The sequence below is a fragment of the Macaca mulatta genome, chromosome 18 (assembly GCF_049350105.2).
Source record: "Macaca mulatta isolate MMU2019108-1 chromosome 18, T2T-MMU8v2.0, whole genome shotgun sequence".
Lineage (NCBI taxonomy): Eukaryota > Metazoa > Chordata > Mammalia > Primates > Cercopithecidae > Macaca > Macaca mulatta.
The window spans coordinates 76,160,809-76,186,765 of record NC_133423.1 but is presented as its reverse complement, the minus strand read 5'-3'; the positions used below and the strand labels follow the sequence as shown (position 1 = coordinate 76,186,765).

At 40.4% G+C, this 25,957-nt stretch overlaps 1 long non-coding RNA gene across 1 annotated transcript in view; it reads left to right on the top strand.

The window, feature by feature from the left end:
- Window positions 1-25,957, top strand: part of LOC114673852 (uncharacterized) — a 456,306-nt gene that overhangs the window by 90,535 nt on the left and 339,814 nt on the right. Inside the window, exons 2-3 of the long non-coding RNA XR_003724700.2 lie at window positions 5,707-5,735; window positions 6,411-6,484. This is a non-coding gene — a long non-coding RNA (uncharacterized LOC114673852). The remainder of the gene's footprint in view (window positions 1-5,706; window positions 5,736-6,410; window positions 6,485-25,957) is intronic.

The window sequence follows — 25,957 nt, the reverse complement described above, 5'->3', positions numbered from 1 at the left end:
TACAATTTTGCGTATAATTCCTCAAGGAGGTAGTATCAATTTGCCATTTAGAAGGCAGAACTTTTTTTAATGCTATCTCCTTTGCGTATACTTTGACCAAAACCAAAACCAGTATCCTGTTTCGATGAAAAATTAGTAATGATGGCTCCCCCACACCCTTGTGTACAGGAAGATCATGCATAATCATCATCATCATCGTTACCATCATCATTGTTGTCACTGTGGTGGTAACTTAAGCTGAAGTCCCATGTGACTCAGAATCTGTACAGAGTCACAGTCAAAGAAGCACTGTCCATCAAGCGAAAGTGATTAAAAGGAAATGCCAATATTTATTTGCATTTCTTAAAGATCATTAAACGGTTTTCAATCGTGAACCCACAGCAACATAGATCTCAACACATCTCAAAAGTCTTTTCTTCTCCTAAAATATGCAATACGTCATTGCTCTGATGTCTCTCAGACAACTGCTTCTCACTCTCCCTGAGGTTTTTGCAGGGTTTGTCTATTTCTTTTTTATTTCTCTCTGGCATTGTTACTCTCCACCCAATGGCCCCCACCACTATTCTGAATCTATATCACAAAAGCCTGAGAATGGAGTAAGCAATGCTAGAATTCTTTAAAGGGTAAGTTAAAGAAATGCAATGAACAGAAAGGAAAGTGAAAGAAAGAAAAGAAAAAAGAAAAATCCCTTTTCCTTTAAAGGATTGGGAAGGAGAGAAACATGGGAAAACTCATTCAAGAATGCATTTGTCCTTGTCGTTTAAGTAGTTCAACACACATTAGTTCATTCAATCTTCATGGCAACTTTATGAAGCAAATTATGTCATAATTTCTCTTTTGTTGTCAGGGTAACTAGGACTTGCAGAGATAAAACAATGTACTCAGGCCAACTAGCTGGTTAGTGAAAAAAAAAAGAAGCTCTGTTTTTGGGCACCTTGCTATGCAATTGTCTGAAGTTTCCAGATTTCATAAAATTTGATGTTATTTTCCAGTTAATATTTTTTCTTATGATTAATTTTCCCTCTCCAAATCCAAGTCCTTAGAAGCAGACCTCTGTTTAAAATGAATTTTTATCAGATTACTGATATTTATACATTAACCATTCCAATGAGTCCTTAATTTTGGAACCTGGCTTCTATAAAAAAAATTGCTTTAGCTATTCTAAAAATTTTAAATACATTTTTACAGATTGGTACAACTGATTCTTCATGCAGCCATTAGAATATTTAAACCGATTCTGGTAAATTAAGTGGTGTGGGTTTCTTTTAGCATATAAGATGAATATGGAGAGATTCTAAAGGGTCTGCACACCAGCATGAGGGTATGTGCACGTGCCTCGGTCATTCTCATGTTAATATTGGAGTGTTGAGAAATAAAGGCAAGGCTTGGGGAGGATACAAAAAGATACTATCTTGCCATAGTATGAGATAAGAAAATTTATAATTTTCTAAAAGCAGGAAATTACAGCCATAACCTCTGACATGGAGGAGAAAGAAATGTAATCATTGTGGACATGTCAGCAACATCAAAAGGTTCTTGGGGTAGGCACTACTATATTAATTGTGTAAAACGCATAATGCATTGCTGTAGTTCAATGCATAATGCATTGCTGTAGTTCAACATGTGGTCTATTCCTTGGCTTGTGAATTAGAGAAATTCTGTGCAGGTATGAATGAAAGTATACAGGGTATGACAAGAAATTGATGTTTGCTTCTATCTGTGTCTCTCAGGACCCTGGTATGCATCATGAAATCTGCTTTGAGGAATGTAAGCATAGCAAACACTCACTATCATAATCAATTATTTATCCAAGTTCATAAGGAAAGTGAGATTAAACACTTCCATGAATGTGGGCAGACAAACTGGAAAATAATATTTGAAAGGGGAAGTTCTATGATATCTTTACCTCTAGGAAGGCACAGTGTCTTCAGCAGAGCTTTTGCTAGTTGCTGTTTCTGCAATCAGAGTCTCTGTGTTCTGAGTGCAAAGAGGATGCTCTGTGCTCTGCACAATCACTACTGGGTGATCAGTACCTTTCTATGTTTACAGGTCAGAAGGATAAAGACCATGTGTACTTCTGAAGCTTGGTGCATGGTATTCTTGGCAACCCCTTACCTAATTCTTTACAGCTGACGTTTTAATCTGTGAAGGAAATTGGAAAAGCAGTTAATATCTAGTTGCTAGTATGTCTGGATACTGTGTGGTGCTTTATGTGCACAATCTCATTTATTTCCCTAAGGACATGTGAAGTAGGTGTTACTATACCCACTTCCCAGATGAGGAAACAAAGGAGTCACCATATCTCCTCCAGCCTCATACAGATAGTTAAAAGGCAGATAGGGGATTTGAATTCAGATTTACCTGATTTCTCAGCTTCTGTTAAACTAAACTGTGAAATTCCAAAGATCAGTTCTTCATATACATCCTAGGATGCCTTTCATCTGTTAAGTATCAAATATTTCTTAAGCATGTGTGGCATATCTGTAGGGGAAATGATTGAGTTTGTCAAATATTAAAATGTGTTAATGTAATCAAACTTTGTTTCTATTTACACAGTGTCTTAATTTGATCAGTTAGTTTTAAGTAAGAGAAGAACAAAATCTAATTGTTTTTCTCCTTTTCTTTTCAACCCTCACAAAATAACAGATTAAGCATACAATAAAAAGTAATTGGAGAAAATGAACAGAAGAAGCTAATATCAGCTGCAGTTTTCATTGTGGGGATGGGGAGTGTCTACAAAATGTATATTTATTTATGCATTATTATAGGTTCAGGGGGTACATGTACAGATTTGTTATATGAGTATATTGTATAATGCTGGGTTTGGGCTTCTAGTGAGCCCATCACTCAAGAAGTGAACATAGTACCCAATAGAGAGTTCTTCAACCCTTGCCTCCATTACTCTCTCCCTGCTTTTGATGTCCCCAGCTTCTGTTGTTTCCACTTTTATGTACTTGTGTACCATTGTTTACCTTCCACTTATAAATGAGAACATGTGGTATTTGAATTGCAGTTTCTGTGCTATTTAATGTAGGATAATGTCCTCTAACTATGTTGCTGCAGAGGAAATGACTCATTCTTTTTTATGGCTGCATAATATTCCATAGTATTCCATTTTATATATATATATATATAGACACTACATTTTCTTTACCCTGTTTACCATGGCACCTATGTTGATTCCATGACTTGGAGCATGTGTCTTTCTGTTTAAGTTGTTTACTTATAATTTTTGTGGTACCTAGCAGGTATATACATTTATGGGGTACATGAGATATTTTGGTGCAGGCGTTAAATGTGTAATAGTCACATCATGGAAAATTGGGTATCCATCCTCCCAAGCATTTAGTCTTTGTGTGACAAACAATCCAATTATACTCCTTTAGTTATTTTGAAATGTAAAATTAAAGTATTATTGACTATAGTTATCTTGTTTTGCTATCAAATACTAGGTCTTAGTCATTGTTTCTAACTACTTTTTTTTGGTATCCATTAACCATGCTCAACTATTCCACCACCACCCCCAACTACCCTTCCTTGCCTCTGGTAGCCCCATCCTTTTATTCTGTATCTCTATAAGTTCAGTTGTTTTGAATTTTAAATCCCACAAATCAGTGAGAACATGTGATGTTCACTTTCTCTGCTTGGCTTATTTCACTTAACAAAATGATCTTCAGTTCCATCCATGTTGCTGCAAATGACGGGATCTAATTCTTTTTTATTGCTGACTAGTACTCCACTGTGTATATGTACAAAAAGATATTTTATTCATTCATTCATCTGTTGCTGGGTACTTAGATTGCTTCAAAATCTTGGCTATTGTGAACAGTGTAGAAACAAAGATAGAAATACAGGTATCTCTTCAATATATTGATTCCCTTTCTTTTGGGAAGTGGTGGGATAGCTGCATTCTTTGGTAGCTCGGTCTTTAGATTTTGAGGAACTTCCAAACTGTCCTCCATAGTGGCTGTACTAATTTACATTCCCATCAACATTGTACAAGGGTTCACTTTTCTCCACATCCTTGCCCCCATTCGTCTTTTGGATATAAGTTACTTTAACTGGGGTAAGCTGATATCTCCTTATAGTTTTGATTTGCATTTCTCTCATGATCAGTGATGATAAGCACCTTTCCATATGCCTGTTTGTCATTTGTATGTCTTCTTTTGAGAAATGTCTATTCAAATCTTTTGTCCATTTTTCAATTGGATTATTAGTTTCTTTTTTCCTATAGAGTTGGTGGAGCTCCTTATATATTCTGGTTATTAATCCCTTGTCAGATGGGTAGTTTGCAAATAATTTCTCCCATTCTGTGGGTTGTCTCTTCACTTTGTCTATGTGTCTGTGTTTATGTCAGTACAACGCTGTTTTGATTACTACAGTTCTGTAGTAAAATTTGAAGTCGGGTAATATGATTCCTCCAATTTTGTTCTTTTTTCTTGAGATGGGGTTTGGCTATTCTGGGTCTTTTGTGATTCCATGTAAATTTCAGGATTGTTTTTCTGTTTCTGTGAAGAATGTCTTTTGTATTTTAGTATGAATTGCATTGAATCTGCAGACTGCTTTGAATAGTGTGAGCATTTTAACAGTATTGATTCTTCCAATCCATGAACATGAAATACCTTTCCAGTTTTGTGTCGTGTTCAATTGCTTTCATCAGTGATTTATTGCTTTCATTGTAGAGATCTTTCACTTCTTTGGTTAATTCCCAGGTACTTAATTTTATGTGTGCTGTTTTAATTGGGATCACTTTTTAATTTCTTTTTTTTAGATTGTTCACTGTTGGCATACAGAAATGCTACTCAATTTTGTATGTTGAATTTGTATCCTACAACTTTACTGAATTTGTTCATTTATTCTAGTAGATTTTTGATGGAGTCTTTAGATTTTTCTAAATATCTGATCACATCACCTGCAAACAATAATAATTTGACCTTTTCCTTTCCAATTTGAATGTACTTTATTTCCTTCTCTTGTCTGATTACTCTAAGTAGGACTTCCAGTACTATGTTATATAACAGTGGTGAAAGTGGCTATCTTTGTCATGTTTCAGATCTTAGAGGAAAGACTTTCAGTTATTCCCCATTCTGTATGATTCTAGCCGTGGGTCTGTAGAATAAAAGCTATATAGCTTTTATTATGTTGAGGTATGTTCTTTCTATCCCCAGTTTTTTTAGGGTTTTTATTATGAAGGAATGTTGAACTTCATCAAATGCCTTTTGGCATCAATTGAAATGATCATGGGGTTTTGGTTCTTCATTCTTTTGATATGATGTATTATATTGTTTGGTTTGCATATGTTGAACCATCCTTGCATTCCAGAGATAAATCTCACTTGTCCTGATGAATGATCTTTTTAAAAAAGTCTTTTTAATGTGTCGTTGAATTTAGTTTGCTAGTATTTTGTGAGGACTTTTGCATCAATGTTCATTAGAGATGTTGGCCCATATTTTTCTTTTCTTAATATGTCTTTGGTTTTGTTATCAAGGTCATAGTGGCATTGTAGAATGAGTTTGTAAGTATTGGAAGTAGTCCCTCCTCCTCTATGTTTTTGGAGCAATTTGAGTGGGATTGGTATTAGTTCTTTAAACTTTTAGTAGAATTCAGCAGTGAAGACATTGGGGTTTGGGGCTTTTTTTTTTTTTTTTTAACTGGGAGACTTTTTGTTATGGCTTTGATCTCATTACTTGTCTTTGGTCTGTTCAGGTTTTGGATTTCTTCATGGTTCAATCTAGGTAAGTTGCATGTGTCTAGGAATTTACTCATTTTTTTCTAGATTTTCTAATTTATTGGCATATGATTGTTCATAGTAGCCACAAACGATCCTTTGAATTTCTGTTATCAGTTGTAATGTCTCTATTTTTATCTTTGATTTTATTTATTTGCGTCTTCTCTCTTTTTTTCTTAGTCTGGCTAAAGATTTGTCAATTTTGTTTATCTTTTTCACCTTTTTATTTCATTGATATTTTGTCTTGTTTTCTTCATTTCAAGGTCATATATTTCTGTTTTGATCATTATTATTTCTTTTCTTCTCCTAGTTTTAAGTTTGATTTGTTCTTGCTTTTCCAGTTCTTTAAGATGCATCCTTAGGTTATTTATTTGATGTTTTAATTTTTTTTGATGTGGGCACATCCAGCTGTAAATTTCTCTCTTAGTACTGTTTTTGCTATAATTCATAGGTTTTGATATGTTGTGTTTCCATTATTATTTGTTTCAAAAAAATGTTCTATTTCCTTCTTGATTTCTTCATTGACCCACTGATCAATTTAGGAGCATAGATTTTAATTTTCATGTGTTTGTATAGTTTCCAAAATTCTTGATTGATTTTTAGTTTTATTCCATTGTGATCAGGGAAATGCTTGATATTTCAATTTTTGGAACGTTTTAAGACTTTTTGTTTTACTTTGCAGATGTTGCTGATGCTGAGAGCCCTGTACCTCAGCCCTGGTCAACCCCACCATGTTCTTTGACATCGCCATCAACGGTAAGCCCTTGGGCTATATCTCCTTTGAGCTGTTTGCAGACAAGTTTCCAAAGACAGCAGAAAGCTTTCATGCTCTCCGCACTGGAGAGGAAGGATTTAGTTATAAGGGTTCTTGCTTTCACAGAATTATTCCAGTTTATGTGTCAAGATGGTGACTTCACCCACCATAATGGCACTGGTGGCAAGTCCATCTATGGAGAGAAATTTGGTGATGAAAACTTCATCCTAAAGCATACGGGTCCTGGCATCTTGTCCATGGCAAATGCTGAACCCAACACAAATGGTTCCTAGTATTTCATCTGCCCTGCCAAGACTGAGTGGTTGGGTGGCAAGCATGTGGTCTTTGGCAAGGTGAAAGAAGGCATGGATATTGTAGAGGCCATGGAGCACTTTGGGTCCAGGAATGGCTAGACCAGCAAGATTACCATTGCTGACTGTGGATAATTCTAATAAGTTTGATTTGTGTTTTATCTTAACCATCAAACTATTCCTTCTGTAACTCAGGAGAGTACTCCTCTACCCCATTTGCTTACAGTATGCTATAATCTTTGTGCTCTCACTGCAGTTCCCTTTGGGGTTCGTGTTCCCTTCCATGCCTAGCTGGATTGCAGAGTTAAGTTTATGATTATGAAGTAAAAACTAAATAACAAAAAAAGACTTTTTTTACCTAACATACAATCTATCCTTAAAAATGATCCGTGTGCTGAAGAATGATCTGTGTGCTGAGGAAAAGAATGTATATTTTGTAGCCACTGGATAAAATGTTCTGAAAAATATCTGTTAGATAAATTTGGTCTATAGTATAGAGTATGTCTGATGTTTCTTTGTTGATTTGCTGTCTGGGAGATCTGTCCAAAGTTGGAAGTGGGGTGTTGAAGTCTCCAGCCATTATTGTATTGGGGTTTATCTCTCTCTTTAGCTCTAATAATATTTGCTTTATATATCATGTGCTTTAGTATTTGGTGCATATATATTTACAATCATTATGTCTGCTTGCTGAATTGACTCCTTTATTATTATAAAGTGACCTCCTTGTCGCTTACAGTTTTTGTCTCGAAATCTATTTTGTCTGAAATAAGGATAGCTACTCCTGCTCTTTTTTGGTTTCCATTGGCATAGAATATCTGTTTTTATTTCTTTTATCAGTCTATGTGTGTCTTTATAAGTGAACTATATTTCTTATTGGCAACAGATCATTGAATCTTATTTTTTTAAATCCATTCAGTCACTCTATGTCTTTTGATTGGAGAGTTTAATGCATTTACAGTCAATATTATTGACTACTAGGGACTTATTTCTACTGGTTTAAAATTTGTTTTCTGGTTCTCTTGTGGTCTTATCTTCTTTCTTTCTTTCCTTCCTTCTTGTCTTTTTTAGTGAAGATGATTTTCTCTGGTAGTATGCTTTAATTTCTTGCTTTTTATTTTTTGCATATCCATTGTATGTTTTTAGATTTGAGGTTATGATGAGCCTTGCAAATACTATCTTATAACTTATTATTTTAAACTGATGACAACACAGATTGCATATACAAACAAATATGCAGAAAGAAAACTAGAAAAACTGTACACTTTAACTTGATCCCCCACTTTTTAACTTTTTGTTGTTTCTCTTTATGTCTGATTGTACTGTCTACATCTTGAAAAGTCGTTGTAGTCATTGTTTTTGATTGGTTTATCATTTAGTCTTTCTAGTTAACAACGGTAATTAACACTACCCATGGTAATGGTGGTTGTTACTTTTACTTCATTCTTTTTAATGATTTTAATCTCTTTGTTAAATGTATCTGATAGAATTAATGTAATCACTAATTCTATCATTAATTAATCATTAATAAATCATTTATTAATAAATCTAATCATTAATTCTATGAATTGTGAATTTCTTCTCTGTGTTATCTTGAATTTTCTTGAGTTCCCTCAAAATAGCTATTTATTCAGTTTTCTCAAAATAGCTATTTTGAATTATCTGTCTGAAAGGTCATATATCTCTGATCCTCTGGGATTGGTCCCTGGTGCCTTATTTAGTTCATTTGGTGAGATGTTTTCCTGAATAGTGTTAATGCTTATAGATGTTCATCAGTGTCTGGACATTAAAGAGTTAGGTATTTACTATAGTTTTCACAGTCTGTGCTTGCTTGTACCTGTCCTTGGAAAGACTTTCCAGGTACTGAAAAGAACCTAGGCCCCAAGCCGAATACTGCTGTAGTTCTTTTAGACTCATGGAAGCAACACCTGGGTGGTTTTGAATAAGATCTGGAAGAATTATCTTGATTACCACGCAGACTCTTGCTCTTTTCCCTTGGTTTCTCCCAAAGAAATGGAGGCTCTGTGTGTGTGTGTGTGTGTGTGTGTGTGTGTGTGTGTGTGTGTGTGCTGAGACACCTGGAGCTCACGATGTGGTGATGCAGGCACCCCTGTGGCCTGCACCATGGGGACTGTGCAGGGTGAGACCTAAAGTCAGCACAGCACTGAGTCTTGCCTAAGGCCCTTCCCTTCAGGGTGGTAAGTTCCTCCAGCCACCAAACATGTGCAGAGATGCTGTCTGGGAGCCAGGAATTGAAGTCAAACACCTTACCAGTTTACTTAATGTTATATTCTGCTGCAACTAAGCTGACACTCACACCACAATACAAAGTCCTTCCCATTCTTCTCTCCACTTTACTCGGGCAGAGGAGCCTCTCCCTATGGTCACCACCACAATCAGTCCATGGGGCTTCTCCAGGTCACTATTGATGTTCACCTAAATCCCAAGAGCACTTTTATAAGCTTGTGGTAAATGCCGGTAGGCCTGGAACTTACCCTTCAGGGTAGTGGACTCTGTTCTGGCCAAAGGTAGGTTCAGAAATTCTGTCCAAGAACTTAGGCCTGGACTTAGGGACTCTGAGAGGCTTCTTGTTGCTTTGCCCTACCGTGGCCAAGCTGGTGTTAAAAATGTAAGACAATGTTCCCTTTATTTTTACCTCTGCTTTTCTCAAACAGGAGTCTTTCATCATAGCCACAACAGCTGGAAATGTGCTGGGTAAACCCTGAAGCCAGCATGTCTCAGAGCCCAAGGTTCATGATGTACTTTCTGGGTATTTCTGCTGGCTGGCTATTCAGCGCCCAAGGGTTCTTGAGTCAGCAGGTGCATTAGTCCATTCTCACACCATTATAAAGAACTACCTGAAGCTAGGTAATTTATGAAGAAAAGATGTTTAATTGACTCACAGTTCCACAGGCTGAACAAGAAGTATGGCTGGGATGCCTCAGGAAACTTACAATCATGGCAGAAGGCTTAGGGAAAGCAAGTACGTCTTACCATGGCAGAGTAGGAGACAGAAAGTGAAGGAAAAGTGCCACGTACTTTTAAACAACCAGATCTCACGAGAACTCACTACCACAAGAATAGCAAGGAAGAAATATGCTCCCATGATCCAATCACCTCCCACTAGGTCCCTCCCCCAACACTGGGAATTACAATTCGGCATGTGATTTGGGTGGGACACAGAGCCATACCATTCTTCAAAGGTAATGAATTCTGCCAGGAATGGTCCTTTCCTTCAAGGAAGCAGTTCCCTTTTAGCCCAAGGTGTGTCTGGGAATGTTGTTCAAGACCTAGGGCCTCACGATAAGGCAGCCTTTGTTTGCTGCCATATCCTACCATGTCTGAGCCGGTTCCTAAGATGCAAGACTTTGTTACTTTTCACTCTCCTCTCCTTAAGTAGAAGGAAGGTGTCACATTTGTTGCTGCAAGCTGCATTGATTGGGGTTGAGGGAGAGATTGGGCAAACACTGCCTTCCTCACACCAGCTGGTGTCTCCCTAGGTCACATGCTAGTCCACTGGTTCTAAGCACAGCCTATTACTAGAAGTTGCCTAGAAATTGCAGTCCTTGTATCCTAGACTGCCCTTCAAGTTTACCTAGGACCCCAGAGCACTTCAGACTACGGTGGCGAGGCTTGCTGACTCAAGTTCTAGCTGCTGGGATGCGCAATTTCCCTCTTGCTAGGGCTGGTCTAAATGCTCCCTCCATGTGAAGGTGCTGGCTGAGTCCAGCACAGCTTTATTCTCTACTGTGACAGGGCACCACTGAGTTCAATGTAAAGTTCCTCAGTCACTGCACTCTCCCCCAAGTTGCAAAGTTCCTCTCTCTTTGCTACATAACTGCTGCTGGGGATGAAGGAGGGGTGGTATCAGTGATTCAAGGCTCTCCTGCCCTCTTCAAGGCCTCTTTCTGTGATATGAAATTAAAACCAGATACTATGATTGCTCACCTGATTTTTGGTTCTTGTGACGGCAATATTCTGTGTGCAGATAATTGTTAAACTTTGGTGTTCCAGCAGAGAACTAACTATGTAGGCAATTTGCTCTGCCCCATTATAGCTGTCTTTTTGATAAAATGATTTATTTTCCTTTGGACAGATACCCAGTAATGAGATTGCTAGTTTGAACGGTAGTGTCATTTTTAGTTCAGAAATGTATTTTTTAAAAGTCACAGATAGATTCAACAAAACTGATGACTAGATTTTAAGGAAAAGCATCTGTAGTACCTTGAATTCTGACCCTGCTCCAACAGTGCTGGGAAGTCCACCTTCTCCAACATGGGGGGCTCCCATCATCTCCCACCCAGTATTAGCGTAAGTAGCTCTGTAGTGAGAAGGGAGACTACATCTCTTAATCAAAATCAGAGTACTTTCTCTGTGGATTAAACTAATCAAAAGGCTACACTATTTATTCTCAAGAAAGTAGAACTTAATTGATTTGCGTTAAAAAGTGTTGAAAAACTTTTCACGTGTTGGCCATTTATTTCCTTTGTGTATGTATGTGTAGGCTATTTGTATATCTTCTCTAGTAAAGTGTCTAGTTAAGTCTGTACCCATTTTATTAAAGGGTTGTTCACATTTTAAAACTGATTTATAGGAGTTCCTTACATATGCTAAATTAACATTAATATATTCATGTTATTAATACTAGCATTAACAAACTAGTATTTAATATAAACAAAATTAATATTCTAAATTATAATTTGGCAAACTATGGCTCCAAGCTAATGTGACCTGCAATCTTTTCTTAAAATAAAATTTCATTAAAACATAGTCATGCTCATAAATTTTTATATTGTCTGTGGTTGATTGGTCTTGTAAATTAAGTGTTGAGTAGTTACAACAGAGATTGTATGGTCCACAAATCTTGAAATACATACAATCTGAATCTTTATAGAAATAGTTTTCTGTTCCTTGTTCTAGTTTAGCATCGTAACAAAATAGTATCTTACAGTCTATAAATATGCTATATCTTTTCATTTAGTAAATTTTTCTGTTAGAGGTTTTTGATAGTTTTTATTGTAGAGATATTGCCTATCTTTTATTAAATGTGTTACTATTTTATGTTTTCTTGATGCTATTTTATATGGCAGTGCTTTTAAAATTTCATTTTTCTATTGTTTGCTGCTAATGTCTAGAAATACAATTGCTTTTTTGTATGTTGACCTTGCATTCTAAGACCTTACTAAATTTATTTACTAGTTCTACTAGTTGTTTGTAGATTCCATTGCATTTTCTACATGAAAAATGGTGTTTATGAATAAAGACAGTTTTACTTTTTCCTTTTTTAATCTTTAGGCTTCTTGTGATTTACTCCTTGCCTTATTTCACTACCTAGGACCTCCAGTACAGTTGCTTAGAAGTTATGAATGTAAACATACTTGTCGTGCTTCTGATTTTCAAGTGAAAAGCTTTTCATATTTTCCCAGTAAGTGTGATGTAAGGGTAGTGTTTCTTTGATGAGAATTTGTTCTTTTAAAGTAATGATTGTGTGATTTTGTTCTTTAATGTAGTAAATTATATTGAATTATTTTCAAATCTTAGACGAACCTTGCATTCTTTAGGTGAATACTACTTGGTCATGTTGTAATAAAACACACTGGATTTGATTTGCTAACTTGTCTATGTTCTTTAATGCCATTGGTCTGTAATTATTTTTAAAAATAATATCAGGCTTGATAGAAGGATTATGCTGACCTCATAAAACAAATTGTGAGATGTTTCTTTTGTATTCTTCTAAAGAATTTGTGTAAGATCCATATTATTTCTTCTTCATAAATGTGTGATAGAATTTACCAGTGAAGCTATGTGGGCATGAAGTTTTCTTTGTGGGAAAGCTTTAATTATGACTTCCATTGTTTTAAATTTAATTTTAATTTTTTAGTTTTTATTTTTGAGATGGAGTCTCACTCCCTCACTCAGGCTGGAGTGCAGTGGCGCAATCTCACCTCACTGCAACCTCTGTCTCCTGTGTTCAAGGGATTCTCCTGCCTCAGCCTCCTGAGTAGCTGGTACTACAGACACACACCACCATGCCTGGCTAGTTTTTATGTTTTTAATAGAGACGAGATTTCATGATGTTGGCCAGGGTGGTCTCGCTTTCCTGACCTCATGATCCACCCACTTCAGCCTCCCAAAGTGCTGGGATTGCAGGTGTGAGCCACTGGGCCCGGCTGACTTCCATTATTTACTACATATAAGGTTAATCATGGCCTGGCGCGGTGGCTTATGCCTGTAATCCCAGTACTTTGGGAGTCCCAGGCGGGTGGATCACAAGGTCAGGAGATTGAGACCATCCTGGCTAACATGGTGAAACCCCGTCTCTACTAAAAATACAAGAAATTAGCTGGGTGTGGTGGCGGGTGCCTGTAGTCCCAGCTACTTGGGAGGCTGAGGCAGAGGCTTAGGCAGGAGAATGGCATGAACCTGGGAGGCGGAGCTTTCAGTGTGCTGAGATCTGGCCACTGCACTCCAGCCTGGGCGACAGAGTGAGATTCCATCAAAAAAAAAAGTTAATCATATTTTCTATTTCTCTACATATCAGTTTTGATAAGTTGTAATTGGCAAGAAATTTATCTATTTCATCTAAGTTGTTGAATTTATTGGCCTTATGTTGTTAAAGAGATTTCCTTGTTATCATTTTGGTCTGTGTTATCTGTGATATTATTCCCTACTTTATTCTTATGCCAGTAATCTGTAATTTTTCTTGATCTTTTTTTCTTCATCAGTCTTATTAGGGTGTTGCCATTTTTATCAACGTTTTCAAAAAGAACCCAACTTTTAACATGTTAGTTTTTCCTATTCTTTGTCCATTTCCATTTCGTTTATTACTGCTCTTCTCTCATTATGTCCTCCTTTTTACTTACTTTGGTCATAATTTCCTTTCTTTGCCTAATTTCTGAAAAAGGAAATCTGTTTCTCTTTCCCTGAAATATACAAAGGATATTATAACATTAATTCCTTACTATTTCAGAAATATGCTAAGACTTTATTAAGAACTATCCTTATCAGGGCTGGAGCTAGTCAGAATGAATATTTAACTAAAGTTTGTTAATAGTTCATGTGAGTCTTATGTTGAGGCTCTTTATTTTTATCTCACTCAAGAATTAGAACAACATAGTGAGCACACCTAGCACCCAGACCTTGGCTTCTAATAACATTCTCAATTAAAGGAATCAGGGATTCTTGGAGAAATAGGTGACTGGATTGGGACAGGAATTATACAGGCTGAGTCATCTTGTAGCATAAGAAAGTAAGGAAGTGCTTTGGAAAAGCTCACTTTGATGGGGGGATGTATCAAAGAGCACAGGATTCAAGAGTTTTCACTCACCAAATTGAAACAATTTGAGCAACAACATAAATAAGGTAGAATTGGGTATGAACCCCACATATAATATAAATATCCACAAATCTTTAGTCATATAAGTAAATAATAAGATTAATAAATAAATGGGAAGAGAAGAGACAAATCTCAGACAAAAAAAAAAAGAATTTAAATTAATTTATGCCTCACCCTCAAGGAGGTAGTGCAAAACTCTTCACTCTTTAAGTGTGAGCTATGCATTGTGACTTTCTTCCTCAGAGTAAAGTATTGATAGAGGGGGAAATTTGCCTTTATAGTGTAGAGCCCTGGCAAGCACTTCCTCAGCTAGATGATTAAGGTCAACATGAACTTTGAAAATCATACTGATATCTACCCGTGGCATGATGGAATGAAAATGGTACTTTACCTCTGTGATCTTCCTTCAGAAACTCATAACCCTAGTCTAATCATGAGAAAAATATCAAACAAATCCCAGTGGAAGAACATTCTGCAAAATAGCTGACGATTGTTCTCAAAACTGTCAAGGTCATCAAAAACAGGGGAAGTGTAAGGATTTACAACAGCAAGAGGAGCCTAAGGACATTTGACAAATATGCTAGACTGGATGGGGCCCTGGAACAGAAAAAGGGTGTGAGGTAAAAACTAAGAAAATCTGAATAAAGTATGGACATCAGTAAATAACAATGAATCAATACTAGCTCATTAATTGTAACAAATGTATCATACTAATCTAAGAAACAAATAATAGGAAAATCTGGGTACTGAGAATACGTAAATTCTGTGCTATCATCACAATTTTTCACAGAATCTAAAACTGTTAAAAACATTTATTTAAAAAAACATAAGGAGAGATCTTTTCCTATATTTCATATGAGAAAACACAGCTTCAGAGAGCTTAGGTAACTTGTCCAAAGTCAGATAATCATACAGTAAGTGGCAAGTTGGGAGTTTGAGCTATGTCTTTGGACTCAACAGCTCGTTTCAACACCTCACATTATGTCTTTTATGTGCCACCATCCATTTTAGTGCCATCTACCCACTGTCAGAATTTCTCTTCCTTCTCACTCATCAGGTTTTCACTGCATGCATCTCACTTGCTTCTAGGCAAGAATATCAGTGCAAGCAGTTGATTTGGGAAGTGTGATTCCAGGAAGCACAAATGAGAAAGAGAGACCGGGAAATTAAAAAATGCCAATAAATTGCGTGTAATGAACTGATTATGCTTTAGGCAACTGGAGCTTAATCCTATTTGGGATCCTCTGAGACACCATATGGATCATGTCTCACAGTTATCTCTTTGGGGACAGGGAGGCTTCCACTTACCCTCTGACTCCCATCTTCCAATGGCTGACGTTTGCTCTGGAGGGATTAACACTCATGTCTACCTAGTTCTGGAGACATCCTCATTCATAAAAGAAGAAAGATTCAGGCTCTTAAAATAGGTTGCTGTCAGCTTACTAGAAACTGAAGTAGCTAGAGAATAATTCAGACGGAATGAATGTGGGGTGGGGTCTGCAACACCATACAGAGGAATTTGGCTACATTTTAAATGTATGCAAAGGATAATTTTTAATGCAAAGTTATGAATAACCAATTTCAAGTTCAAGACAATGTAGAGCAAGTATTGGTAAACTGTGGATGGTGAACAAAATCATGCCTACTGTCTGTTTGAGTAAAGTTTTATTGTGATACTAATAAAGTTTAACTGTAACATTTTTATGGCAGCAGAGGTGGCCTGTCTAGAGTGGCCCCTGCGAAGATGACCTTCTCTCAAGGAGAAGGAACAGGAAAAAGTCCCACCCCCTTCTACGTTGGTGAGGCTGGAACCCCAGCCTCCCTGACACAGCTACAGCCACCCAGCCATGGCTGCAGACCCAGGCATCCCTGCCCTCTTGGGGGCCCTGGAAGCCTCTTGCCCCTGCAGGCTCAGAAATGCCTGCTCCCGCTGCCTGGCCTCTCCCTGCTCCCGGCACCCACGTAGATTTCGGAGCAAAAGTGAAGTTGAGCCCGGGTGTTATCATAACCTGACTAGATGTGCACACACTCAGGGTGTTGCTGACACACCAGCCCCCTGCTGCCTTGGCCCCCTCCAGACTTTGGGTGCTGGCGAGCATAGGAGGGAGACCGAGTCAGGAGCTGAGGGTGGCTCAACACAGGACTTCAGGTGCCCCTTGGCATGAACAGCCTGAGCACCATGGACAGCAAGTTGATGGTGGCAAAAGGCAGACAGGCTTCTAAGCAGAAGGAGGTGGGTCCCTGGTGAAGCCCCACCTTCAAGCCAGGGATGGCTTGAAGCCTGGGGCCTGGGCTGGGGCTGTCTGTGGAGCGAACTGGAGTGAGAACTTATGGTGCTTTTTCCAGGCCTGCTCATCACTGCCCATGGATCAATCAGCATGCACTTCCTCCCCTCTGAAGCCCATAAAACCCCAGACTCAGCCAGACTTGGGCCGGGGATAGGATGACCTGCAGGTAGATAGGAGCTACCCACTTTGGGTTTCCTAGGAGCTGTACTGTCACTAAATAAACTCCTTGCCTTGCTCACCCTCCAATTTTCTGCATATGTCATTCTTCTTGGATGCAGGACAAGAACTCTGGACTTGCCAAATGGTGGGACTAAAAGAGCTGTAACATACACAGGGCTGAAACATGCATCCCCCCACCACTTACCACAATGCAGATGACAAGAAGGAGAGAAAATACAAGGAGAGAAGAGCTGTGGCCCTTCAGGGAGACCAGACCTAGGAGCTCCTTGAGCCAAGGCTATGACACTCTCTTTGGGACTCTGCAGTTACTGGCATCTCCAAGCTTCCAGGCGCCACCACGTTCCCTGGTGCCCACAGTGGAAGCCATTTGCAATGCACCTTGTCTAGCGCAGCCTTGCAGGGAAGCAGCACCTGTCCCGGCTTCTGGAACTGCCTGACGTGCCACAACCACCATCCCTGACTGTACACAGTGTCTGGACCCCACACTCACTCACTCACTCATGCACACCTCACTGCTTTGTGCCTGGCTTGCCCTTGGCAGGCGTGGGATCTGGGCCAGAACCATGAGCTGAGCTGAGTACAGCCTGCCAGGCCGAGTGGGCAGAAGAAGCCCAGTAGGTCCAAGCAAAACTCAGACAAAGGCATCACTGGCCACAGAGGTTTCCAGCTGGAGAAGTGATACCAGAAGGATCCTGTGGCATTTTGGGGGGCTCATCTGGGATCTGTGGAGGGGTGAGTAAAAGTGGATTTGCTGCCTTCTGTCCTTTTTTCAGAGTCCCTAAACTCCACAATAGCCAAAATGAAAGAAAACTGCCACACCTCTATCAGCCTGTTAAAAGCAACTCATGTGGCTGCTGGACTTAAGACACAGAGGAAAGGCTTGCTGAAGAAGACACTGTCAATCCCCCATCAACCTTGGGTGTTGGGAATGTTGGCTTTGTTCCAATCCAGTTTTCCTTCACAAAGGTCTAGTTGTCATGTGGGATCAGAAAAGGTCCTGGGGCAACTGATGGTATATGACTGAGGTTACGCCTTGGTGTTATCCAAAGGCCCCTGGACTAACTCCAGTTCCCAACTGCCCATTAGGGTGTCAGCACTAGAACGTCCAGTCTTCCCTTCTTCCCTTCCCTTCCCTTCCCTTCCCTTCCTTCCCTCCCCTCCCCTCCCCTCCCCTCCCCTCCCTTCCCCTTCCCTTCCCTTCCCTTCCCTTCCCTTCCCTTCCCTTCCCTTCCCTTCCCTTCCCTTCCCTTCCCTTCCCTTCCCTTCCCTTCCCTTCCTTCTTCTCTCTCTGTCTCTCCCACTCCCTCCCTCCCTTCCTTGGCTCCTAGATCTTCTTTATATACAATGTTAAGGGTGTTCTTGCAAACCACAAAGATAATATTACTGGGTAGAATGAGTATTTGGCTTGGTCATCAGGGGTGTAAACTGGAACAATTCAGTGTCTGTCTATTCTTAGAATCAATAACAATTGAGACTTCTCTTTCCCATGTTGAAAGAGAAGCCTCTTGCATAGGGCAAGAGGCTTTTCCTTCAAGCACCTTCCCCTCCCCTGTATTTAAGCTGTTTCTTTTCTCTTTCCTCCACCATATTGAGTCAATAAAGACCTGCAAATACAGGGAGATTTTCTACTAATATTTTCCTCTTGGGAGGCATCTTGTTAGGCCAGGTCCCTAATTCCTGGGAATCCCTTTCTCTCCCTTATTTGAGGAGGACCTGGTCCCACAGCTTCACCTTCTTATGATAGGGAAGCAATGGAGGAGCAGCCTCACCAGTTGCTGGCTGCAATTTAGCAAGGGCCATCTGGGCCCAATTTAATGGGTCCCTACACTCTCCCAAGGCACCTTTTTTTCCCAAGCTTCGATTTGAGGCCCTAGGTCTGAGAGATCTGGAGGCAGAAGACAGGGGAAGTCTAGGGGCACAGCACAGGTGAGCATGACTAATTCCTTCCGATTAGGCCCTCCTGCTTCATGGATGGAAGTTATGCTCACATTCATGGCATAGATAAGTTCTAGGAAACTCAAAGGTTACTGACAGTCAGAGGCTTAGGCATCGAGTAGGTGAGTGCTAACATTCCTGCTGACTATACCTTTCTGCTTCATGGGTGAAGGTTGCACTTGCACCCATGGTCAGCACATGCAAGTCACCAGGACTCAGAGATATAAGGTCAGGAGAAAGAAGGGGATGCCTGTTTTTCTCTTCATCATGTACCCCCGGTATTTGCTGGAAAGAAAAACGAACAAAGGAGTGACTTTTCCCTCCTTCCATATGGGTAATCAACCATCTTCAGCCAGCACTCCTCTGTAATGCATCCTGAATCATTGGGACCCCTTTGACTCTCAGACTCTGGAGCACCTCTTTTCTCTCCTCTGTCTTCTCTTCCAAATGGGCAACCAGTCATCTTCAGCCTGGACTCCTGTTGAGTGAATCCTGAACCACTGGGACTGCTTTGACCTTCAGACTCTGGAGAGAGGGAAAAATGCATTTTCTTCTCCTCTGTCCTCTCCTATATATGGGTAACAAATCATCTTCAGCCTACACTCTTCTAGAGTGTATCCTGAATCACTGTGGCTCCTTTGACTGTCAGTCTCTGGAGAAAAAATATCTCATATACTTTTGTTTGAAGGTGCGACTGAATTATGTTCTGCAGGAAGGAGAAGCATGGCCTCAGGAAGGAAGCATTAATTTCAGTACCATCCTGCAGCTGGACCTTTTCGGTAGACATGAGGGCAAATGGTCCCAGGTCCCATATGTGCAGGCTGTCTTTCCCTTGCAGGAGTGTAAATTGCCAAGACTGTCAGATTGATTCAGTCCTCCTAGCAGCCATCTCAGGAGAGGTTGCAAGGTGCAATCCCAGGGAACTTGGGAAGCAAACCCAGAAGTATCTCCTGTGGGGGAATCAACTCCCTCCACTCCTCCTTATGCAGGTTGTCTCTCAAGCTTGCCCCATCCTAGAAATCCTCATTTTAGGCAGGTCCCAATCTCATTCCTGCCCCTACAACAGAGGCCTGGTGAATATGGCCCCATTAAGGTCGAGTCCCCTTTTCTCTACAGGACTTAAAGCAAATTAAGGGGGATCTTGGCAAGTTTTCAGATGACCCTGATAAGTATATAGATGCTTTCCAGAATTTAATCCAAGTATTTGAACGCTCCTGGAAGAATGTTATGTTACTTTTGAATCAGATCCTCACTACCACTGTAAAGCAGACTGCTGTACAAGTGGCAGAGAATTTTGGAGATGAACTCTGGGTGTCATTTAATGCCACAGAAGGGGATGAGCTTTATCCAATTGGAAGAATAGCAGTAACATTGGAGAACCCTAAATGGGACCCCAATGAAGAAATCAGAGAATGGAAGAGGAAGCACTTTCAGGTGTGTGTACCGGAGGGCTTAGGGAGAACTAGGACTAAGCCAGTCAATTACTCCAAGCTATCCATGATAGACCATGCATTAGAGGAGAATCCCACTGCCTTCCTGGAAAGGCTAAGAGAGGCCTTGGTAAAGCACCCCTCTCTATCTGCTGATTCAGTCGAAAGAAAACGAATTCTAAAGGATAAATTTATTACTCACGCAGCCCCTGATATCAGGAGGAAGCTGCAGAGATAGGCCATTTGACCAGATAGTGCTTTAGAGAACCTCCTGAAAGTGCCCCCCTTGGTATTTTGCAATAGATATCAGAAGGAGGCCCAAGGCAGGAAAATGGGACACAAGAAAAAGGCAGAGGCTCTAACAGCCACTTTACCTGCTCACAAACCCCAGAGTCCCTGGATATGCTTGATAACTGCTACAAATGTGGTAAGCCAGGGCAGTTTAGGAGGACTGTCTGGACAACAGGAGGAAACCACCTTGACCCTGTCCAGTTTGCAGTGGGGATCACTGGAGGGCGGACTGTCTCTGGAGACACAGGACACCTGGCCCAGCCCAAATGATCCAGCAGGATTAATGGGTCCTGAGTCCCCTCACCCCAGCTCCAGTGGTTTAGACGTTGAAGAGAGGAAGGTGGACCTCCTCCTGGACACTGGAGTGAGCCTTTCATTTCTCCTCTCCAATTCAGCCCCCTGCCTTCTCTCTTAGCACAACTGTGGGGGACATCTCAGTTAACCCAGTATTGTTTCTAACCCCTTAGTTGTAGTTGAGAAGACTTCTTCCTTACTGTTCTCATCTTTATTCTGTTCCTCATTATAAGGCATCTTTGTCAAGGACTCCTTAATCCTGAACTCCCAAGGGATTAGCTACACCCCTAAACAACAATTTCTCTATGAAAGTTTAACTTCCCCCATACAAGATTAAATTTTTTCCACCGGGGTGAATCTGTTCTAGCCACAACAGTGTTATCAGAATAGTCTGTTTTTTTCCTTTTAGCTCCTTTTTGTATAATACTCATATTTGGTAGATGTATACTTAGCCTCCTTCTAAAATTTGTTTATTCTCAAGAGGCCATCAAACTCCAAGCGTTATTCAATTAGATGCTCAGACAATGACTCCGTTTTATACTAAGGACCCTTAGATAGGCCTCTGAGAGAGATCTGACTCCCATATTCACCAAAACAATGGCCCCTCTCAGCCTGAAGCAGTTAAGAGCAGTTATTGTCCCTATCCTAACAGCAGTTAGTTGTACCTCTTCAAGGGGGGATTGATGGCAGCGGCAGCCCATCTGGAGTGGCCACTACAAAGATGCCAGCTGCAGTGGGGGAGACTTGGCTAAGGCTGTGCACTCTGTGGAGCCAGCAGGAGCTGGAAACAGACAGAAGTCCCGCCCCCTTCCAAGTTGGTGAGGCGGGAGCCCCACCATCCTGGATGCAGCTGCAGCTGCCTAGTGTCAGCTGTGGATTCAGGCATCCCTGCACTCTCGGTAACCTAGGAAGCCCCCCTGACCCTGCAGGCTTGGAAGTACCTGCTCCTGTTGCCTGGCCTCTCTCTGCTGCCAGTGTCTGCTCTGATTTTTGGAGCAAAGTTGAGACTGAGCCAGGCACTGTCATGACCTGGCATGCACTCAGGGTGGTGCTGACATACCAGCCCCCTGCGGCCTTGGCCCCCTCCAGACTTTGGGCACTAACAAGAATGGAAGAGAGGCCAAGTGTGGGGCTGAGAGTGACCTGGTGCAGGCCTGCAGGTGACCCTACGCTTGAACAACCTCAGCACCGTGGATGGCAGGTTGATGGTGGCAAGAGGCAGACAGACTCTTTGGTGGAAAGGGTTGGGTCCCCAGTGAAGCCCCACCTTCAAGCCAGGGGCAGCCTGATGACTAGGGGCCAGGGTGCCTGTTCCGCAGACCAGAGTGAGAACTTATGGTGCTTTTTCCAGGCCCACCCATGGTCACCCATGGACCAATCGTCATGAACTTTCTCCCCTCTCAATCCCATAAAAAACCCGGACTCAGCCAGACTTTGACAGATGATGGGATGAACTGAGTGCAGATAGGAGCTACACAGTTTGGATCTCCTCTTTGCCCAGGGCTGCAGAGACAATGAAACAACCACCCTGTGGAAAGGAGCTACCCACTCCAGGTTTCCTGAGACCTGTACTGTCGCTCAATAAAACCTCTCTTCACCTTGCTAATCCTCCAGTTGTCCGCCTACCTCTTTCTTCCTGGACACAAGACAAGAACTTGGGACTTGCTGAATGGTGGGACTAAAAGAGCTGTAACACAGATAGTGCTGAACCCCCCACCCCCAACTCACTACGTTGTGGGTGACAAGAAAGAGAAAAGAGAGAAAAGGAGTGAAGAGCTGCAGCCCTTCAGGGAGCCCAGACCTAGGAGCTCCCCACGCCAGGGCTGTGACACCCTTTTTGGGAGTCTGCAGTTCCTGGCATCTCCAAGCTTCCAGGCACCACTGCATTCCCCAGTGCCTGCCGTGGAAACTGCTGGCAGTATTCCTGGCCCACCCATAGCCTCACAGGAAACTGGTGCCCATGACAGCACCTGGAGCTGCCCACCCCACCACAGCCAGTGTGCCCGGTTGTACACAGTGGCCAGACCTTGCACTCGTTCACTCATGCACCCCTCCCCACTCTGTGCCTGGCTCGTCCTTGGCAAGCATGGGATCTGGGCCAGTAGTGCGAGCCGAGCACAGCCTGCCAGGTCAAGTGAGCAGAACAAGCCTAGCAGGCCCAAGCAAAACTTGGGCAAAAGTGCCACTGGCCACAGAGGTTTCTGGCTGGCAAAGTGACATCCCAAGGATCCATGACAATTTGTTTTCATATTGTCTATGACCATTTTGGCACTTTACTGGCAAAGGAAACAGTTGTGACAGAGCCCATAAGGTCCACAAAGTCTAAAATATTTTACCATCTGGCCCTTAACGTTTGCTGACCTCTGATGTAGAGCCTAAATAGGAAAACTTTTATACAGGGAAGCTCTCTCTGCTGCACCAAATTCTCTACTGCAGGTGACGACTACTTGTACTTTTGTGAGATAATTGCTGGTCTGTGGGATTATTTAAGCTCTTTGAGAACTGGTACTGTCTGTTATATAGTTGGTGCAAAGTTCTCTACACCCAGTTTGAGCAGCTTCTTGGAAATAATCATAGATTAAAGGTCTCTTGAGGCCCTTTCATGTTTAAGCCTAGCTTTGGAAAAATGTAAAGTTCTGGCCAAGAAATGACAGCACAATTTTGGAAGATTACTTATGAATCTATATATATTTCTTCATATTAGGCAGATGATAAACTCTATAGAAGGGAATATGTATTCTTTATCCAGTTTGGAGCATCCTGTGAGAGTTAAATAATTTGTTTTGATTATAAGGAGATTTCAAGAAAACTCATTATAGATAATAGATCACAATGATGAGCAATTTCTACCTGTGTCACCACGAAGAGAAAATTTCTAATACTTTACTACCAGTTCTCATTATGTTCAATTTACTGTAGAGGCCAAAGAGCTTTGCAAATACGTAAGAACATTCTTTAGCAGGATGATACATTTATAGCAATGCTGAGTTATTGAGGCACTCCTACGCCATCGGCTAAATTCAGCCCAGTCCAATTGATGCACAGTAGATATATTAAACCCACATTTTTCAAATTGGGAAACACTTTGCTACCTAAATTGTCAAAGTAAAAACAGAAAGTTCATACAGCAGCTGCATACGGCAAGAAAAGCTAATGGCAACTCTTCAGTGAAAAATTTCTGACTCTTTAGAAGGACAGTAAAAAAAATGCAGTCAGAGGTCAGAGATGATTAAAGGGAAAAAGTAATTTTTTCCAATGTTGCATGTTCATGTAAAGCAATTTCATAAAATTTAAAAAGTTTAAAAGTTTTGATTGAGCCATCAACACATACAGAGAATGGAATCCCAAAGTTAAGTGTCAAACCAAGATGGAAACACTCAAAAGAGTATTCTAGAATGTATTCCATGACTCTTTGGCATTTCACCTGTAGAAAGGCCATAGAAAAGTAGGCTTCTTAAATGTAGGCAGAGAATTTAGTGAGGAAGACAAGAGAAAGGTATTGATTCATGGAGACAGAAAGTAGAATGGTGGTTAGCAGGTGTAGGGGCAGGGGGTAATGAAAGTTATTATTTAACATGTACACAATTTCTGTTTTGGATGAAGAAAAAGTTCCAGAAATGGATAGTAGTGATGGTTGCATAGCATTGTGAATGTGATTAATGCCACTGAATTTTACACTTAAAATGGTTAAAATAGCAAATTTTATGTTATATATATTTTGCGAACATATTTAAAGAGAGAAATCTATTGTTGTACTTACTGTGAGTTTCCTCTCTCTAACGGGAAGAAGTGGGGGTGTGTTTTCTGCACTTCAAGCACAATGAGAGGCTATTCAAAGGAACCATTTGGAAGCTTGATATTTATTCCCCGTGCTACTCTGTCCCCACATATTGGGGCATTTGAGGACACGATCCCTAACTTATGCCTAAGAAAAGAAAAGTCTTTAGAAATAAGAAGGGGGCTTGCAGGAGAATAAATACTGTCAGCTACAGTAGGTATATGCATGCATAAATCCTACTTATAATACAAAGCAAATGCAACTCTTGTACACTAGTGGTGGAAGTGTACATTCGCAGCCATGTTGGAAAACCACTTGGCATATGCATACACAATCACCCAGGAATTCCACTCTTATACATCTAACAATACTAAGTTTGTATAGACACCAAAGGACATATAGAAGAATGTTCCATAGCAGCTCTGTTCACATCAACTCTTAAGTGGAGTCAAAAACAAAAAATCCAATTTATAGTAGAATAAGTAAACGAATTTTGGTATATTTACACGGTCACATATAACAGTGAGATCAATTAACTATTGCCGTACACAACACCACAGATGAATTTCTCCCCCTAAATATGTTGGTGTACGGAAATTCTAGTGATGTTTGCACATTGGTTTTGTATCTGGAGACTTTGCTGAAGTTGCATATTAGCTTAAGAAGCTGTTGGGCTGAGATGATGGAGTTTTCTAGATATAGAATCATGACATTTGCAAACAAAACGAGTTTGACTTCCTATTTGAATATGCTTTATTTCTTTATCTTGCCTGATTTCCCTTGCCTGAAGTTCCAACACTATGTTGAATAGGACTAGTGAGAGAGGGCATCCTTGTCTTGTGCCAGTTTTCAAGAGGAGTGCTTCCAGCTTTTGCGCACTCAGTATGATACTGGCTATGGGTTTGTCATATATTATTCTTATTATTTTGAGTTATGTTCGCTCAATACCTAGTTTATTGAGAGTTTTTAATATAAAGGGATGTTAAATTGTATCAAAGACCTTTCCTGTGTCTATTGAGATAATCATGTGGTTTTTGTCTTTAGTTCTGTTTATGTGATGAAATCACATTTACTCATTTGTGCATGTTGAACAAACCTTATATCCTGGTGATGAAGCCAGCTTGATCATGGTGGATAAGATTTTTGATGTGCTACTGAATTCAGTTTGCCAGTATTTCATTGAGAATTTTTACATCAGTGTTAATCAGGGATACTGGCCTGGAGTTTTTTTTTTTTTTTTTTTGCTGTTGTTGTTGTTGTTGGTGGTGGTGGTGGTGGTGGTGGTGTATCTCTGCCAGGTCTGGGTATAAGGATGATTTTGGCCTCATAAAATGAGTTAGGGAAGAGTCCCTCCTTTTCAATTGTTTGAAATAGTTTCAGTAGAAATGGTATTAGCTCTTCTTTGTACCTGTGGTAGAATTCAGCTGTAAATATGTCTGCTTCTTGGCTTTCTTTTGGTTGATAGGCTATTTATACTGCTTCAGTTTCAGAACTTGTTATTGGTCTATTCAGGGATTCCATTTCTTCCTGTTTTGTCTTGGGAGAGTGTATGCATCCAGAAATTCATCCACTTATTCTAGATTATCTTGTTTATGTGCATACAGGTGTTTATAGTATTCTCTGATGGCTGTTTGT